The following is a 16,137-nucleotide window of genomic DNA, read 5'->3' as shown; positions in this document are numbered from 1 at the left end:
GATGTGCTGGTGGACGTGTCGGGCATCTCCGGCGGGCGCCCAGCTGAACCAGAGGGCAATTTTTTGCGAATTCTAATACCCCAAGCTGTGTGGGCAATACAGTCCAGCACTCTGCCCTGTGGCCACAAATAAAGGCTGCCAGCAACACACAGAGCGAGCGGTAAAGCGAGTTGCCTGGCGCACAGCCGGAACAACCCGTTGGCAACTTATGAGACGGACTGTGACTGTGGGTGGAAACCATCGCCGCTTTCAAGTTTTGTCCTCGCCTCCTTCCGGGAAGGTCTCCGACTCTCCACATCGACGCGACGTCTGACCACCCTACCACAGCCGAATGCAGTCCCCGCTTACAGCAGGTGAAACGTAGTATTAATAAAAGAAATCCATCCCCTCACCGATCAAATTCCCAGGACTGAGAACTCAGTCATCGATTGGTGTACGTATTCCATAACAGAAACAAATCACAACATGTAAATTATGTCTTGTTTGCGTAAAACCGAATGAATCCGAAAGGACCTGATGGCCCAACGAGAGTGAAGGGGTCAGAAGGACCTGTCACCGTTTCAGTTTTATTTTGTGAAACCATTCTGTTATTATTATGTGGACTATTTATTTACGTCTGTGTATGTATTATATGCACAGACACGGAACCGGATGCTATATCACACACAGGAAGTGAAGACGAAATAAACGTACCAACACAGCAAAAGTAAGCGAAGATTCGACAACACTAAATCGAATCAATCCGAAAGAGAATCTCTCTGTGTAGCTGTTTGTTATATGATTTCATAGCATGTAACAATGTCTGAAAATGTGACATTTCTTCTTCTTTCTCTGCATCAAGTATGACTGGCTCGAAGTTCTACCGAAGCCTCGCACCTGATGAAGCTGACTATGATATTTTAAATAAACTGTCGATCTCCACTGTCACCTTAAGTTCGGAGACACACTATTATCTGACTAATCAAAAAATGGTTCAAATGGCTCTGAGCACTATGGGACTTAACATCTGTGATCATCAGTCCCCTAGAACTTAGAACTACTTAAACCTAACTAACCTAAGGACATCACCCACATCCATGCCCGAGGCAGGATTCGAACCTGCGACAGTAGCAGTCGCGCGGCTCCGGACTGAGCGCCTAGAACCGCTAGACCACCGCGGCCGGCCGACTAATCAATATATTAAATTAAGTACTACCACTGTCAAGACAAAATATGTAAAAGACGTTACCATACACGCAGGAAGTATAAAGGCAAGAACTATAACATCATACCTACACAATGTGATCAAAAGTATCCGAACACCTGACTGAAAATGACTTAAAAGTTCGTGGCGCCCTCCATCGGTAATTCTGGAATTCAGTATGATGACACCTTCCACTCTCGCAGGCATATGTTCAGTCAGGTGCTGGAATTTTTCTTGGGGAATGGCAGCCCATTCTTCACAGGGTGCTGCACTGAGGAGACGTATCGATGTCGGCCGTCTCAAAGGTGTTCTGTAGGATTCAGATCAGGACTCTGTGCAGGCCAGTCCATTACAGGGATGTTATTGTCGTGTAACCACTCCGCCACAGGCCGTGCTTTATAAACTGGTGCTCGATCGTTTTGAAGATGCAATCGTCATCCCCGAATTGCTCTCCAACAGTGGGAAGCAAGAAGGTGCTTAAAACGTCAATGTAGGCCTGTGCCGTAATAGTGCCATGCAAAACAACAACGGGTGCGAGCCCCCTCCATGAAAAACACGACCACACCATAACACCACCGTCTTCAAATTTTACTGTTGGCACTACACACGTTGGCAGATGACGTTCACCGGGTATTCGTCAGACCCACACCCTGCCATCAGATCGCCAAACTGTGTTCCGTGATTCGTCACTCCAAACAAATTTTTCCCACTGTTCAATCGTCCTATGTTTATGCTCCTTACACCTAGCGAGACGTCGTTTGGCATTTATCGGCGTAATGTGTGACTTATGAGCAGCCGCTCGACCATGAAATCCAAGTTTTCTCACATCCCGTCTAACTGTCATAGTACTTGCAGTGGATCCTGATGCAGTTTGGAATTCCTGTGTGATGGTCTGGACAGATGTCTCCCTATTACACACTACTACCCTCTTCAACTTTCAGCGGTCTCTGTCAGTCAACAGACGCGGTCAGCCTGTACGCTTTTGTGCTGCACGTGTCCCTTCACGTTTCCACTTCACTATCAGATCGGAAACAGTCGACCTAGGGGAGTTTAGGAGTGTGGAAATCTTGGGTACAGACGTATGACACAAGTGGCACCCGATCACCTGACCACGTTAGAAGTCCGTGAGTTCCACGGAGCGCCCCATTCTACTCTCTCACGATGTCTAATGACTACTGAGGTCGCTGATATGGAGTATCCGGCAGTAGGTGGCAGCCCAATGCACCTAATATGAAAAACGTGTGTTTTTTGGGGGTGTCCGGATACTTTTGATCACATAATGTAAGTCAAATTTTCGTCTCTTGTTTCTTCCATCAAATACACTTCCAATTTCAATTTAAAATACATCCACAACCTATTATGTATCTTATTTATTATCATTATCTAAGTTAGCAACAAGTTTAAACAAATTTATGTGTATGAATTTGTACTTATTATATATTTTTATTTGTTACTTTTTTTAAATTTATCCTTTTGTAAAATTTTCAACAAAAATGAACTAGTAATAAAACTGAATTTCTATGACAAAACATGTAAAATTACACGATGTACGACCTGCTATATAATCATAGGCATAAATTATATGCTTTCACTTGTTATTAAGTTCGTAGTCCTATATTTCTTTTTGTTACTGAGTAAGAAATCTTCCAATTTTCAGCTGTAATTCTAATTTGCATTTGAAGATCATAAAAGGTCGCTTGCTCAGCAACAAGGAGCAATGTAAAACTATGAACTTAATTAGCTTATTATAGTACAAACAATCCTGTTGAAAGAACATCCTCAACTGAGCATTATAGCAGAGGTTAAAAATACTGCTTCAGTTGTAAATTTACTTATTTTCACACGACGGGTTTCGGACTGTTTTAAGCCCATCTTCAGGTATCGCAGCTGTGCTGTGTTTCCCGAGCGTCGCGTGTGCCAGGCGCGGTGTGCTGCCATACCGGTCGTGTGAAAACAAAGAAATTTACAACTGAGGCGGTATTTTCAACCTTTGCTTATTATAGTAATTCAGGAAGTCAGATATTTCTAAAATTATAGTATTTGTTCAAGATAAGCAGGATACTTTAATTACCTCCAACAAACGTAATTTCATAGGGAAATTTGAGAAAGATTTGCTACATATAGGTGAGACCTAAAGTGGAGTCCAGTCATTTTATTACATGGTATGTCAATGTATTTTCAGCTGATAGCTTAGTTTCATATTTCAAATTGAAACTGTAATCCTGAATTTCAAACTGATGTCTTAAATGTAATACGACTATAAGAATTAAAAATCTGTTGCAACTAACTAGATGACAGTAAAGTGGAGTGGTAATTTTACATACCAAATTTTTAGAGAATTTTGATGCTGGTTTCTTCTTACAGTTACGTACATACTGGCTGACCCTTTCAAAGATTTTGAATATGTGCGTATTTTTAGATTCTGGATGAAATGAAGAGATTCTGAAGTGTGCCGTAATTAGTGCGGGATCTGTACAATTTCTGCTTGTAGGAATCCATGCGGAGACAACGTGAGTTTTCGGATTATGAAAATGTGCTAAATTAACTATGTCTTCGTAACAGCATGAAAAAATGAGGATTGATGCTTTCAGAATCGAATTAACTCAACAGATTCCACCACAGGCCGACTAGTTCGTGTCCTGAAATGTGTGCGAGGGGAAAGCACAACACAAACGCTCGATTTGAAATAACACAGTCCATCGTTTACTCTCCCGTGTAAAAACATTTTATTTCTTCTCGGTGTCATTTCAACGCCGCCCTCGGTTAGTCTTTATGTTTGAATCCATCGGAGCGCACCAGCAGCTCTAATTGAACGAAGTACCAGACACGCTGAACTAACGTAAATCTGCTCGATACGACAAACAGGTTCGTTTGAGCACTGGTGAGTGTTTCCCCATTACACCTAAATCGGGTCTTGCAAGTATATTAGATTCGTGATAAATCTGGAATACTTTAGCTCCTGACACAACTGCAGCAGTAGCGAAAGAAACTTCAAATGGCTGTAGCAAAAGGCAGCCTACAGCTTTTCAGGGTCTATAGATTCCTAATGATGCTAGGAAACGATTAGTGATGTGGCGATTAGTAGCGTCAAACACAAAGAGCCACTAAAATGAAAAAAGATTATTCAAGAAATTTAATACCAACAAACCTTAGGAGCTGCCCTGCGAAAACCGCGGTATCGTCCAAAAATCGATAACTTGCAACGGCGAATGGGAGGAGCTGGCGAAGACATGCAATCTCTCCCAGCCCTGCAGCGCCATTGCACGAAGACCAATATGCAGCTGAGAAGACGACAGTTCGACCCAATTCGTGATCAGCTATTAAGATCTCAGATAGAGCACCAATGTATATTATATCTTGCAGTGAACTTCATCTGTGACCATTATGTGTATGTACTTCAAGTAAAGAGTCTTGTAAAATTTGTCACTATCAAGTGGTACTTCAGTATTCAGGGACTGCTCTAAACACTGATAACATTATTGTGGATATGGATAACATAGGTTAAGTAAATCTTCATGGCAATCTTGTAATGAAGTTAACTAGTGTCTTACATGCTTTAGTTTCCACTCGTTCTTCCCTTGGAGCAATTAAAATCGTACCGTAGTGCCAGCAAGTGTAAAAAAATGTCAGCTTTGGCGGACTAAAAGTACGGAAAGGATAGATTTAGTAAATTTTTTTTGTTAAACTCGTAAAATTTAAAACTTTTTTATTTGCAACACATCCCACACGCTCATTTCCTAGGTGTCCACAAGCAATGCACCCATGTCCTTTTACACTGCCAACACTAACGCTCAGAGGCCAGAGAAAACTGCCACAGTTGTGAATAGACATGATATCACTTGGAGGGCAATTGGGGGGTGATTGGAGTGGTAGGAATTCCGATGTTATCAATATATCCAGCGCCAACACTGGGCAGTGACTGATACAGAATCGCTCAATTTTCCGTGAAGAATACATGCGGCACATGCGATTGCAGAGACAGCCCAATGAAATTAGCTATCCAGAGAGCGACACTGCCAGGACTTGCTCATGCAGCTGCGGGCAAAAACCGACTAACAGGCTGGCCAGAACTTTTCTTTGCACCTGCCACTCATGAGCCTTAAGCCAGAAGTGCCCAATCATTCTGACCCCAGGCTATCTCCGCCACTCGCCGCACATGACATATGGTATCGTCCCAGGACACCAGCCACAGATAATTACAATTAAGTGTTACGAATGGAGCCCCAGTCTGATGACATTCGAGCGAAGTATCAGAAATACCGCGTCCAGGTGGCCGTGGCTCTGCAAATATTAGTATCTCTATCTCTATTATGATTGGACAAAGCTTTCCACGTAAAATCTTTCGACCCCTTATGGCTATCAGGGCCTTGAAATCGCAGTTTCCCACATGAAATGCGTACCTGCCTTATGACCAGACATAGCCATTTTCTTTATGCACATGATAGAGCAATAATTACAGTAACTTTACACCGAAAAGCCTGCTGATCACAGCGAATCTATCACACATCGCCTATTAAGGATATTACTTCACCAATAACTGAATACTCGTGGCACGAAACAATATTGAGCAAAAATCCACGATGTATTGACATGCTTCATTTATTTTTCTTGCGATGGCACCAGTACGCCTTAGGAGGGAGACATAATCATCTTGTCAGCGAGCAGATATTAAAAACACGATCATAGTGACCGTATTATTGTCACCCTGAACAAAAGGCAGTCTTGGTTCTACAGACAGTCACAAATATTGCTAACTATATCCAACTTAAGAACTATACATGCTTTATAAATCGATGTATGGTGTTGCTTCCGAAAGAAGTGGTCTTCCACGCAAATACCGCGACATTGAATACAGAAGGGCGGATTATATGGAGGGGTCATGAATCAACCCCAGGGCGTCATAAACCACTTTGCAGAACAAGGTTAAGGACCTGTCAATCAGAAGAGATTAATAGGTTGAGGGCTGACCCGGAGCAGTGTAATAGGTTCTCCCCTGAATGCATACTTTTTCCTTAAGTTGTCCTACTGCTTAAGCCATCTGGACACAGTGGTCACTCTAGCTGCTCGGACTACACTCGCACACCTCCCTTCGCAATCAAATTCTTAACTTACACACACTACTAATGTAGTGTCTCCTGCCCATTATCCTCATTACGCGGGGCATTTCGCCGATTTCGGTAAGAGTTCGAGCCTGGTATATATCTATTCAAATGGCTCTGGGCACTATGGGACTTAACATCGGAGGTCATCAGTCCGCTAGAAGTTAGAACTACTTAAACATAACTAACCTAAGGACATCACACACATCCATGCCCGAGGCAGGATTCGAACTTGCGACCGTAGCAGTCGCGCGGTTCCGGACTGAAGCGCCTAGAACCTGTTGGCCACCGTGGTTGGCTATATATCTGTACTGAAGGGATCATTGGCCGTCTCTCCTTCCCAGACACGAGCTATTTCCCGCGAGCTAAGACCCACTCAGTGACTTAGATTAGCAGGCACACTCTCCACTACCTGTTTGCCGGTGGTGACAAATGAGCCCTTGATTTCGGCCAATGCCTTAACGAACGATATAGCGCAGCTTACCAGAACCCCAAGTACCAACGATATTTCTCGAACTTTCTCCAGAGTACTTTCTGCAACTGCACTCGCATCTTCCATGCTAAGAGCAGTCGATGTACGTTCCTTTCCTCCATTTTACAGATTCGATCCCCTCAACTGTAACTCATACACACTCGGGAGACGACGTGCACCGGCAGCCTACTGATGAATAAAATTTTCACGCTACAGCGGAGAGTGCGCTGATATGAAACTTCCTGGAAGATTAAAACTGTGTGCCGGACCGAGACTCGAAATTGGGACCTATGCCTTTCGTGGGCAAGTGCTCTACCAACTGAGCTACCCAAGCATGACTCACGCCCGTCTCACAGCTTTAATTCCGCCAGTACCTCGTCTCCCGAGTTCGAGTCTCGGTCCGGCATACAGTTTTAAAAATGGTTCAAATGGCTCTGAGCACTATGGGACTTAACATCCGAGGACATGAGTCTCCTAGAACTACTTAAACCTAACTAACCTAAGGAAATCACACACATCTATGCCCGAGGCAGGATTCTAACCTGCGACCGTAGCAATCGCGTGGTTCCAGACTGAAGCGCCTAGAACCGCTCGCCCACACCGGCCGGCACACAGTTTTAATCTGCCAGGAAGTTCTGCCTACTGATGTATTGCCACTACGTGGGTTTTGTCCCGCTCATGTCGAAAGCGATCGCCAGTCTTAGCAACGACGTGCTGGTGTGATGGAGATGGACTAACAAAACAAAATACATAAATGGAAAAATGAAATAGAAAAAAAAAAAATTAAAAACCTTCCTTGTAACATCTTTGCCATGTCAGAAGACGTTATTGGAGTCTTTAATGGCTATCGCGAAACTTCTTTTGCGAATTCTTCCCCTCCCCCCTTTTTTTTCTTTAGACCCCGAAAGTCACCTCGTAAGCCCGAAATAGCTGAGGAAAACTAAACGTATTAATGAAACAGACATAAAATTGGACAGTGACCTGTGAACATATAAACTAACGTAGAGGCAGATGTAAATGAAGGGAGTTGCAGTTTGTTACTGAAGCGGAGAGACACTCGTGCGGTGCAGGGGCGGGGCAGTAATTCATAAAGATAAGCGTTCCGCTGTTTGGACCCGTCGCCCTCTTGCAGTACCGCTGTTTGCGGTGGTGCGCTTTTTACAAGCGCTCGCGGCCGCTGCGGCACTGTTTAGAGGGCGCGAGAGTGCCGCGAGGGTAGCGCGTGCAGTCGATGGCCGTGTCAGAGGTGTCGGGGTCGAGAGCGGCCGCGCAAAAAGCGGTGCTCCCGCTCCGGCGCGGCGCGGGCGCCCGCCTGTGTGTGTGTGTGTGTGTGTGTGTGTGTGTGTGTGTGTGTGGGTGGGGGGGGGGGGGGAGGTGGCAGGGAGGGGGCCACCCGCGCTCTGCCGCGGCGGGGCTCCATCACCACCAGCCCCCCTCATACTGTGTGTGCACAACGCTGTCGCATCACAACACGTAATTCTATTGGTTGCGGCACAGACGCAGGACGTGTGAGTGTACGGAACTGCATTCTAACTGCGATGCACGGCACACAGGGCTACTTATTCTGCCATATTTTATGTCAGCCAAACGACGTCCTATGTTGTATTGACAGTAAGTTAGTGGCCATTACCACTGCAACACCATGAAGACGACGTGCAACAGATTGGTACGAAATGTACAACATGCTGGAAGGTGCACATAATTAGTGTTTCAATACTACCGAATAAATAATACAGGGTGGTCCATTGATAGTGACCGGGCCATATATCTCACGAAATAAGCGTCACACGAAAAAGCTACAAAGAACGAAACTCGTGTAGCTTGAAGGGGGAAACCAGATGGCGCTTTGCTTGGCCCGCTAGATGGCGCTGCCATAGGTCAAACGGGTATCAACTGCGTTTTTTTAAACTAGGAACCCCCATTTTTTATTATATATTCGTGTAGTACGTAAAGAAATATGAATGTTTTATTTGGACCACTATTTTCGCTTTGTGATAGATGGCGTTGTAATAGTCACAAACGTATGGCTCACAATTTTAGACGAACAGTTGGTAACAGGTAGATTTTTTAAACTAAAATGCAGAACGTAGGTACGTTTGTACATTTTATTCCGGTTGTTCCAATGTGATACTTTTACCTTTGTGAACTTATCATTTCTGAGAACGCATGCTGTTACAGCGTCATTACCTTTAAATACCACACTAATGCAATAAATGCCCAAAATGATGTCCGTCAACCTCAATGCATTTGGCAAGACGTGTAACGACATTCCTCTCAACAACGAGTAGTTCGCCTTCCGTAATATTCGCACATGCATTGACAATGCGCAGACGCATGTTGTCAGGCGTTGTCGGTGGATCACGATAGCAAATATCCTTCAACTTTCCCCACAGAAAGAAATCCGGGGACGTCAGATCCAGTGATCGTGCGGGCCATGGTGCTTCGACGACCAATCCACCTGTCATGAAACATGCTAATCAATACCGCTTCAACCGCACGCGAGCTATGTGCCGGACATCCATCATGTTGGAAGTACATCGCCATTCTGTCATGCAGTGAAAGATCTTGTAGTAACATCGGTGGAACATTACGTAGTAAATCATCATACATTGCACCATTTAGATTGCCATCGATAAAATGGGGGGCAATTATCCTTCATCCCATAATGCCGCACCATACATTAACCCGCCGAAGTCGCTGATGTTCCACTTATCGCAGCCATCGTGGATTTTCCGTTGACCAATAGTGCATATTATGCCGGTTTACGTTACTGCTGTTGGTGAATGACGCTTCGTCGCTAAATAGAACGCGTGCAAAAAATCTGTCATCGTCCCGCAATTTCTCTTGTGCCCAGTGGCAGAAGTGTACGCGACGTTCAAAGTCGTCGCCATGCAATTCCTTGTGCATAGAAATATGGTACGGGTGCAATCGATGTTGATGTAGCATTCTCAACACCGACGTTTTGAGATTCCCGATTCTCGCGCAATTTGTCTGCCACTGATGTGCAGATTAGCAGCGACAGCAGCTAAAACACCTACTTGGGCATCACCATTTGTTGCAGGTCGTGGGTGACGTTTCACATGTGGCTGAACACTTCCTGTTTCCTTAAATAACGTAACTATCCGGCGAACGGTACGGACACTTGGATGATGTCGCCCAGGATACCGAGCAGCATACATAGCACACGCCCGTTGGGTATTTTGATCACAATAGCCACACATCAACACGATATCGACCTTTTCCGCAATTGGTAAACGGCCATGTCCACACGGATAATGTATCACGAAGCAAATACCGTCGGCACTGGCGGAGTGTTACGTGGTACCACTTACTTATACGTTTGTGACTATTACAGCGCCATCTATCACGAAGCGAAGAAAGTGGTCCAACTAAAACATTTATATTTCTTTACGTACTACACGAATATTTAACAAAAAATGGGGGTTCCTACTCAAAAAAACGCAGTTCATATCCGTTTTTTTTCCTGTGGCAGCGCCATCGAGCGGGCCAACCATAGCGCCATCTGTTTCCCCCCCTTCAAACTAGACGAGTTTCGTTCTTTGTAGGTTTTTCGTTTGATGCTTATTTTGTGAGATACTTGGCTCGGTCACTATCAATGGACCACCCTGTATAGGCGCGAGGCGTCTACATTCCGAATGTAAAGAAAAATTTGGCCGTACGCATCTCGAACGGAAACGACTTTTGAAAGTCGTTTGTTTCTGATATGGTCATGTTATACCCCGTATGAGAAGCAGAGACATCTACCAGCGCGACAGCGGTACCTAGACTGCAGTTCGACTTCCCGCAATACTTCTGCCTCTTTTAATCGTTATTTGCTATCCTTCATGGTGTTGCACCTTTAATGTGCTGTAGTGTATTGGTCGACCTGATAATGGTATAAGATCGAAACCAGTCGAAATCAATAAGAAATACTAACGTAACAGCTGTTGGTGGGTCAAAGGTATCTCTTGTGAATATTTAAGAGCTGTAAACCACAACCTGTAGAAATTTATTATACAGTGTACTCTTTACCTCTCTCATTTAGACTTGCTCATTCCATTTTGAAGTGAGGAGCGGGACGCGTCATTGAATGAATGGTCGCGTTTGTTTGCTGTAGCCACAATTGAATATGACACAAGAGTCTGTAAAGAAGCCTTTCTGTACACATACAACCTATATTCCTTTAGAGCTATAACACAATAAGCAAATTGTAAACATAAAGATACGTTATTCGTAATTGAAAAGTAATATAGATTTCGATCTATTAACTGCTGATGATCCAAAGAATTATGACCGTCTGCATAACAGCTTCTTTGTCCTGCTTTGGAACGAAACTCATCACTTGCCCTGCGTATCAGGAATCCGACAGTTGTTGACAGGTCTGTGGGGTTATGTGCCATTAGATGTCTATGCGCAGGTAGTGTAATTCGCGCAAATAACGGATCGCTGATTCGCAAACGCGGTGATGGCGAGCGATAGCGATCCACATAGATTCCATCGGATTTACATCAAGCGAATTTTGTCACCGAGACATCAACGTGAGTTCCTCAAAACCACTGTAGAACAGTCCTGGCTCATAGACACGGACAGTTACACTGCTGAAAGACGACACAGCCGTCGGGAAAGACATCAAGCGTGAAGGGATGTCTGTGGTTCGCAGCTGCAGTGTGTCTTCGATTACTACCAGGGGTACCATCCAAGCGCAGGAGAATGTCTTCCACAGCATATTAATGGTCCCACCAGCCTGCGTCCGTCCCGCTCTGCACGCTTCGAGCCGACCTTCATTTCGACGACGGCATTTGCGGAGACAACCTTCGACATACTGTAGCAAAAATGCGATTAACCGAAGGGCCAACACGTTTTCATTGATCGACGGTCAAATTCCGATAGTCCCGTGCCCACTACTATGGTAATTGTTGAGGGGTTGATTTGGGGGAGGAGACCAAACTGCGAGCTCATCGGTCTCATCGGATTAGGGAAGGATGGGGAAGGAAGTCGGCCGTGCCCTTTCCAAGGAACCTTCCCTTTATTTGCCTGACGCGATTTAGGGAAATCACGGAAAACCTAAATCAGGATGGTTGGACGCGGGATTGAACCGTCGTCCTCCCATGGTAATTGTCATTGTCGTTGGGTCAACTTGTTAACAAGTAGGTGTGATCTGTTGCGGTGCTCCATGTTCAGCAATGTACGATGAACAATGTGCTCCGAAATGTGCGTGCACCAGCATTGTGCTCTTTCAGCAGAGAGGCCACAGATCACCATCTATGCTACATTACGGAGCAGACGAGCCTCTGAACCCCACGTTCTGAGAAAAGTCGTGGTCGTCCGACAACTTTGCGCCTAGGGGTAGTTTCAGTGAACTTCTATCTCTTCCCGTAGACGCTCACGACAGCAGTACGCCAACATTCAACCAGCTTGACCGTTTCCGAGATACTCGTTCGCGGGCTCTGCGCAATAATAACATGTCCTTTGCCAAAGTCACTTACCTCAAAGGAATTCCACATATGTGGCCCATACCTTCGCTAATGTGATCCTCTATCCGTGTCTGCTCCACCTCCATACGCGTCACGTGCCCGCAGCGTGACCAAGTGGCATCCAACGTCGCGATGGGCAGTGGTCGTAATGTTTTGGCTTATCAGTGTATCTGCCTGTACTTTTCTGAAACTTACATCGATGTAAATATCATGAAAAACAAAACTTTACAAAACGACTTTGGGGAACATGTGTTTGGCCCAGATCAAACCTTATATTTGAGTTATTATTTAGCAGCAACATTAACATTTACACAAAGGCTATTGCACTACAGAAAGCACTGATTTCTATAGTAAAACCGTTTGGATTGATTTATTAATCCTAAAGATTCCTAGAAGTGCACTCCAGTAGCGACAAGAACTCCAGGGGTATACTGAATGATTTTTCTTCCGTGTATCAGGTATGAGATGATGGTATATACTTATTGTTGTGGTCTTCAGTCTCCACGCAACTGTATACTGCGCAAACCTCTTAATCTTCGAATTACTACTGCAACATGTATCGTTCGGAATCTGCTTAATGTATTCATGACTTAGTCTCCCTCTCTTGGTCTCCTTCTGCGATTTTTACTCCCGACACTTCTCTGCGGAAATAAATTTTTGAAACTCGGTGTCTCAGAATGTGTCCTATCAAACGATTTCTTTTTGTAATCAGGTTATGCCACAAATTTCTTATCTCCCCAATTATACTCAGCACCTCCTTATTCGTTGCCGTGATCTACCAATGTAATATTAAGCATTCTTCTGTAGCACCACATCTGAAAACCTTCTATTACCTTCTTGTCTATAATGTTCATCGTCCATACTCACTTTCACACATCGCTACGCTCCGGACAAATACCTTCAGAAAAGACTTCCTAACACTTAATCCTTTATTTGATGTTAACCAACTCCTCTTCTTCAGAAACGCTCTCCTTACCATTTCCGCTATGCGTTTCATAACCTGTCTACTTCGCCCATCATCAGTTATTTTGCTGCCCAAATAGAAAAACTCATCTACTACTGTTAGAGTCTCGTTTCCTAATCTGATTCCCTTAGCGTCACCTGACTTAAGGGGTGTAGTACGTCAAACGGGCCGACTTAGAGCAGGAGAGGCACCACAGAACATTTTAATTTCTACTGTCTATACTTTTACAAATAAATTCATAAAACTTTGTCAGAATGACGAGGAAGGATTCAGGATTCACATTCATAGCAGTGGAATTTCAAAAACATAGAAAAATAATTTTTTTACATGTGAAATTTTATCATTTTTTCACTTACTATTGGCTGCATTTGTTTCTATAAGTACACTTCTCTTCATAAGCAAGAGAGATTCTTCGATGAATTTTTCACAGCATATAAACCATACATACAGGTGTATGAAACGTAGAATTTGTTTAATTTATGAAATAATGAATGAGCTCTAACATTTTAAACTTCATGTTTAGGAAAAAATTCAAATTTTATTGTTAATTATCTCAATTTTTTCCACTGTTTTTAATAGATTTGGAAAATTCTAGAGTTTTATACACCTGTAAGTATGTTATGTATGCTGCGCGAAATTCATCGAAGAATCTCTATTACTTATGAAGAAAGATGTACCTATAGCAACAAATGCAGCCAACAGTCAGTGAAAAAGTGATGAAATTACACATGTAAAAAAATTATTTTGGTATATTTTTGAACTTCCACTGCCATAAGTTTGAATCCTGAAGCCTTCCTGGTCATGCTGACAAAGTTTTAGGAATTTATTTGGAAAATTATAGACAGTGGAAACTAAAATGTCCTGTGGTGCCACTCCTGCTCCAAGTCGGCCCGTTTGACGTCCTACCCCACTTAATTCCACAACACTCCATTACCCTTGTTTTGCTTTTGCTGATGTTCGTCTTATGTACTCCTTTCAAGACATTGTCCATTCCGTTCAACTGCTCTCCCAGATCCTTTTGCTGTCTCTGACAGAATTACAGTGTCATCGGTAAACCTCAAAGTTTTTATTTCTTATCCCTGAATTTTAATTCGTACTCGAAAATTTCTTGGATTTCCTTTATTGCTTGCCCATTGTACAGATTCAATGACATCGCGAATAAGCTACAAAATTGTCTCACTCCTTCCTCAACCGCTGCTTCTCTTTCATGCCCATCGACTCTTATAACTGCCGTCTGGTTTCTGTACAAGCTATAATTAGCCGCTCGCTCCCTGTATTTTACCCCTGCTACCTTCAAAATTTCAAGGAGAGTATTCCCGTCAACTTTGTCAAGAGCTTTCTCCATGTTTTCGAATGCTATAAACGTAAATTTGCCTTTCCTTAACCTACATTCAAACATAAGTCGTAGGGTCAGCACTGCCTTTCGCTTTCCTACATTTCTTCGGATCCAAATTGATCTATCCCACGGTCGGCTTCTAACAGTTTTACACTTCTTCTGTAAATTATTCGTGTTAGAATTTAGCAGCCACGACTTATTAAACAGATAGTTCGGTAATATTCACACTTGTCAGCACCTGCTTTCTTTGGAATTTGAATTATTATATTTTTCTTAAAGTGTGTATTTCGCCTGTCTCATACATCTTCCTCATGAGGTGGAAGAGTTTTGTCATGGCTGATTCTACCAAACCTATCAGTATTGCTGACGGAATGTCGTCTGTTCCCAGGACCTCGTTTTTATTTAGGTCTTTCAGAGGTCTATCAATGTCTTGTCCCAGTATCATACCTCCCATCTCATTTTCATCTAAGCCCTCTTCCACTACTACAATATTGTCTTCAAGTTGATTTCCATTGTATAGATCATCTGCATACTCCTTCAACCTTCCAGTTTTCCCCTATTTGCTTAGGACTGGTTTTCCATCCGAGCTCTTGATTTTCATACAGCTGCTCATCTTTTCTCTAAAAGCCTCTCCAATTTTCCTGTAGGAGTTATCGGGCTTTCTCCAGGTTATATGTGCTTCTAACTCCTTACATTTGTCCTCTAGCCATTCTTGCTCAGCCATTTTGCTCTTGCTGTGAATCCCTTTTTTTTAGACGTTTGTTTATTCTCTTTTTCCAGTTCATTTCCTGCATCTTTACGTTTCCTTTCATCAGCTAAATTCGGTATCTCCTACATTACCCAAAAACTTCTACTCGGCCTTATCTTTTTCTTATATGATGCTCTGCTGCCTCCACTATTTCATCTCTTAAGTCTACCCATTCATCTTCTACTGTATTCCTTTCCCCTGTTCTAGACAACTGTTGCCTAATGCTCCTTCTCAAACTTTCTGCAGTCTCTGGTTCTTTCAACTTGTCCAGATCACATTTGCTTCATTTTCCATCTTTTCGCAATTTCTTCGGTTTTAATGGGCAGATCACCACCAATAAATTGTGGTTAATATTCACTTCTGCTCCTGGAAATGTCTTACAATTTACATCTATTTCCGAAATCCCTGAGTTACATTATATAATATATCTAAACCTGTTTCCTGGTCTCTTCCACGTATGCAATCTTCTTTCTCGATTCTTAAGCCAAGTGTTACATGATTAAATTATGCTCTATGCGAAATTCTTCCTGGTGGTTTCCTCTTTAATTTCACTACTCCTGTCTATATTGACCTATTATTTTTCCTTCTCTTCCTTTCCCCACTATTGAATTCCAGTCGCCCATCACAGTTAAATTTTCGTATCCCTTCACTATCTGACAGATTACTTTTATCTCATGATACATGACTTCAATTTATTCACCACCTGCGGAGCCAGTGGGCGTACAGGGCTGAACTACTGCGGTGGGTGTGAGCTTTGTGCGTAATTCGAATATGCTGTTCATAGTAGCTTACCCGCATTTCTATTTTCTTATTCATTATTAAACCTACTCCTTCATTACCCCTATTTGACTTTGACCAAAA

The sequence above is a fragment of the Schistocerca americana genome, chromosome 5, assembly GCF_021461395.2.
Source record: "Schistocerca americana isolate TAMUIC-IGC-003095 chromosome 5, iqSchAmer2.1, whole genome shotgun sequence".
In the NCBI taxonomy this organism is placed as follows: domain Eukaryota; kingdom Metazoa; phylum Arthropoda; class Insecta; order Orthoptera; family Acrididae; genus Schistocerca; species Schistocerca americana.
This window is presented reverse-complemented; position numbering follows the sequence as displayed.